This window comes from Arvicanthis niloticus, assembly GCF_011762505.2.
Source record: "Arvicanthis niloticus isolate mArvNil1 chromosome Y unlocalized genomic scaffold, mArvNil1.pat.X SUPER_Y_unloc_18, whole genome shotgun sequence".
Classification (NCBI taxonomy): Eukaryota; Metazoa; Chordata; class Mammalia; order Rodentia; family Muridae; genus Arvicanthis; species Arvicanthis niloticus.
The window spans coordinates 125,218-130,301 of record NW_023045009.1 but is presented as its reverse complement, the minus strand read 5'-3'; positions in this window follow the sequence as shown (position 1 = coordinate 130,301).

The window sequence follows — 5,084 nt, the reverse complement described above, 5'->3', positions numbered from 1 at the left end:
AGAACACATACTGGAGAGAAACTAAATGTCATGGATGAGATAAAGCCTTTCCAGGACACAGTCATCTCTGAATACACAAAAGAAAATGTGCAGAGTGAAACCTTATGAATGTAGTCAATGTGGTAAAGCCTTTGCATGTCACTGTACTCTCCAAACACTTGAAGGAACACACACTTCAGAGAAACCTTACAGATGTAATGAACATGATAAGGCTGTGCATATCTCTGTTGTCTCCAAAGACATAAAAGAACAGATACTGAGCAGAATTCTTTTGATTGTACTATAATTGGGAAACCATTTACATGCCACAGTGGTTTCTGAATACAGAAATGAACACATATGAGAGAGAAACCATCTGAAAGTAATCAACATGTTAAAGCCTCTGCATGTCCTAATCATTTTTAAAAACATGAATGAATTTATAGTAGAAATAAGCTGTGGTGATCTAAATTTTTTGACCCTAGGAAATGTCAGTATTAAAAGATGTGCCTTATGGGAGTAGATGTTACCTGTTTGAAGGAATTGAATTACTATGGTGGCGGTTCTTGGCGCTCAGGCCAATACAAAAGAGACCCTTCTACCACTTGGCTGGAAGACAGTCTCTTCCTGAATGCCTTCACATGAGGAGGCAGAACTCTCAGCTACTTCTCTAGCATCAAGGCTGCCTGCATGCTGACATTCCTGCTGTGATGGCAATGGACTAAACATTTGAAAGTGTAACCCAGGCCCAATTACATATTTGCCTTTAACACAATTTCCTTGGTTACAATGTCTCTTCTTAGCAATGGAAATTCTATCTAAGAAAGAAGTTGGCACCCCAGACTTAAGCATTGCTATGATAGGCCTGATCATGGTTTTTTGTTTTGTTTTATGGAGCAATGTGGTTTTTTAGACTTTGGATTTGTATATGCATTAAGTGGAAATTAATGGGCTGTCCTAATAGGAATATGAAACACATATGTACTAAGGGTGATTTGAACTTTGTATATAGTTTTTTTTTTTTTTGATGTTTTTCAGAAGAATGTTGCTGCCTTTTGCCCTTGTCTGTAGAGTGTCCTTGAAGATAAGGTAAAGAGGTTGATGTTTCCTTTGCATTGACAAAGGAAGTCTCAGTGAAGCCAGCAAAGCCTTTGACCTTTGTTTTGTCTCATGATGTTTGTTTTGAGCAAGCATAGTAATCTTAGAAAGAAAAAAATATATACAATATTAGGTCAAAAGGGAAAATCTAACCAGGAAGTTGAATGAACCTAAATTCTGTGATCAATGATATTAAATGCAATTAAAGGAATGGTAACATTAAGGCAAGATTCCATCCACCTAAACTTATGGATGTGAATTTGTGTAAAGGAGAACTGTTGCGGTAAATCTCCTGCCCATAGGGAGTCCATAGAATAAAGACACAAGTCAATAAATATCAAATGAATGCTGCACGCCTAGATTGAGCAGATTTGCCATTAAACTACACTATTCCCCGGCTAAAAGAGCTCTTAAAAACTTGCGGTTTCCTAGGTCAAGGTCTTCTTCATCTTCTCTCTCTCCACCAACTGCCAACTCCTCTGCTTCCCCCAACTCTCCTCCTCCCTCCAATGGCTCTCCTGGTCTTCTCCCTCTTTCCCTGCCTCTGGCTCCTCCCACTCCTCTTCCACTGCCCAATCACTGGCTGTAGCCTTTATTTGACAAATTTGATTAGACAGAAGGTTTACAAGATTCACTCCTCCTTCGCAGCCCCTCCCAGGAGTGGAATTACCATGACAACAAGAGGCTAGGGCTTTCCACCACAGAGAACTGTATTGTGTTAGGTATTAGTATTACCTAGCTATTGTTTTCATGTGGACACAAGAGTTACCAGTATGTGTGAAGTTGACAATTGATAAATTGTGATTACTATCCTGGGTTATCATTTTAAGATCTAAAATAAAATACTTAAGTACAGGCATGGAGTATATTCCTTAAATCCCAGGAGATGAACGTCAAGCACATCTATGAATCAAGTCTTCCTGGTATAGAACACGTTTTAAGTAAGAAAAAGTTTAGGTATGGGCAAAGTGTTACACACGTATTATCCAGCATTCAGAAGACAGAGCCATGTGCATCTGAGTTCTAGATTAATCTATAGAGCAAGTTTAAGGACAGCTGAGCTTAGGCAGTGAAGTTGTTGAAAAATAGAAAGCTGGTGATGATGTAATAAAAGGTGCGATGTTCCAACCCCAAAAAGCAGAGGAACTCAGCTGGTTTGTTCATGTGGCTCTGCTTTTAGAGGCAAAAACAGGAGGGACAACTGAGATAACTGAAGCTGGTTGGCTGTAGTTAGAAAATTAGTGGTGATGAAGAATAAACCAGCATGACTGAGGTGACATCTTCTGGTAAGTGTTTTCTGAGAGGAGAAAGAAGTTGTATTCCAGAAGTAGCCAAGGTTGTCCCTTGTGGTGCAGCTTGACTCAGTCCTGTGTAAGACTCACCCAGGTGGCACTGGTTTTAAGGCATGGATGTTTCATGTAGCACAGCTGAGGCTTGGCTCCATGAAGGGAGCATGAGAGGAATGCAGCCAAAATAGTTTGTCACAGAAGAACCCAGCATGTTGAAGATGTCAGTCCCGTGGGATGAGCAGAAAAAACAGCAGCAGCAGTTGAGTGGAGTCAAGCAGAACCTAGTGTCCTATAGAGGGAAGAGCTGGAGAGAGACCCAGCTTCTTTTGAGGATCACAGAAGATCATCTGTGGATCACACATACTGGAACAAGAAGCTGTAATTTTGAAGTTACTTTCGAGACCCCAAGAGTTTTAGATTCCCCAGCTGTGGGATACCTTCTCAGGAAAACTACTTTTAGGAAATATAATCAGCCAAAGAGAAAGAATTGTGCTGCAGTGAGCAAAGCAGGAAGGAGTTGGAGATCTGAAGAACACTTTGACATCAGACATGGAGATGCAGACTTTGGAGATTGCCTTGCTGGCTTTTGGTCTTCTTTTGGCCCAGTATTTCCTCACAATGGTGATTAGGAATGGTGAAGTAAGTCCTGTAAATTTGGACATATATGATGTGCTTTTTGTTTTGGAAAGTATAGGGTATCATAGTTACATGATTCGAATGATCTCAGAAGAGACTTTGAACTTTGGACATTTAACATTTATGAGACTTCTATAGATGATGAGGACTTTTTATTTATTTTTTTGTTTTTGTTTTTGTTTTGTTTGAGACAGGGTTTCTCTGTGTACCCGTGGCTGTCCTGAATCTCACTCTGTAGACCAGGCTAGCCTTGAACTCAGAAATCCACCTGCCTCTGCCTCTCAAGTGCTGGGATTAAAGGGGTATGCCACCACTGCCTGGCGATGAGGACTTGAACCTCACATATTTTGTATTATGCTATTTTTAAATATGGTCTCCATACAATCATGTGTTTGCACAATCATATGGGGGCGAGGCAGTAGAATGTGGTAGTATAAATATGCTTGGCTCAGGGAGTGGGAGGAAGTTATTATGAGATGTGGCCTTGTTGGAGGAAGTGCATCACTATGGGGGTGGCCTTTAAAGTTCCTCCCAGTGCCGAATGGGCCCTCCTAATAGCTCCCTGGCAGACAGTCTCTTCCTGGCTGCCTTTGGATCAAGATGCAAAATTCTCAGCTTCTTCGACAACACCCTGTTTTCTTGCATGTCTGCCTTGCTTCCTGCTATGAGGAAAAAGGACTAACACTCTGAAACTGTAAGTCAGTCCCAATTAAACTGTTGTTTATATAGGAGTTGCCTTGTTCATGATTTCTCTTCATAGCAATGGAAACACTAAGACAGACATCCTGTGAGTGTATTTAATATGGACAAGCCAAGCCTTTGCATAATTCTCTAGTCTTCATTATCATGAAAGAATACATGTTAGAGTCTAAGCATTCCCCCTGTGACACAGGACACACCTCCTGAGTCTTAAACATGCCCCCAGAGTCCTAAACAGGCTCCCTGTGACTCAGGAAATGCCCCTGAGTCTTAAACGTGCCCTCTGTGCCTCAGGACATGCCCCCTGTGACTCTGGACAGAGTTCTAAACAGGCTTCCTGTGTCACAGGACACACCCCCTGAGTGTTAAGCAAACTCTCTGTGACCCTGGACACAGCCCCTGATTCTTAAGCTTCCCCCCTTGTTTCTAAGGACACAGCCCTTGAGTTTAAAGCATACCCACTGTGACTCAGTACACGCCCCCTCAATCTTAAACATGCCTTCTATGACTCTGGACATGCCTGAGTCTTAAGCATACCCCCTGTGACTCTGGACTCACCTTCTGAGTGCTAAACATGCACCCTGTGACTCAGGACACACCCACTTAGTTTTACACACATTCCCCTGTTTCTCAGGACACACCCATGAGACTTAACCATGCCCTCTGTGACTCAGGTCACACCTACAGTGTCCTAATGTACATGATTAGTATAATGAAGCCTTTGCACACCTTTGTAGTCTTCATCATTATGAAACTATTCATACTGGACAGTGGTTACATCACTAATTGTGCTAAGGCCTTTACATCATGGAGTCCACTGAGATCTAACACAACTCAAACACAGGACAAGGCAAATGATAAGAATTCATTGTAATCAAGTCACTACTGATAAATTAGGGCCAGAAAATTACACTCAGAAGCTCAGCTGCAATACCCAGCCTCAGCCCCACCCTGAACCAGAAAGTTATATAGCTTCCAAAAGTCAAAAAACACAAAGTTCTGTGCCAAGTTATAGCTACATTTTCCTCCCAATCACATTTTTTGGTTGTTGTTTTACTTTATGTCAAATGATACGAAATGTAGGTTGTATGGTCCACAGTATGACAGCCATTTGTTCTTTTGTTGTTAGGAACATGCATTGTATTTTGAGGAATAAAACATGAATAACAGAAATCATGGTTAGGAACAGTTGCTATGTTTTAGGTAACGAAACATGAGTGATGAAAGCTGGTCAGATATTGTTAAGTACACAGGTCCCCTATGACCTGGGACGAAATTAGTTTCAGTTTATGGTTAAATGAAGAGTGGTAACAAAAAGACAGTTCTTAGGGTAAGTTTCTTTTGCTTCTTTCAAACATTTGTATATTATACACATATTTGAAT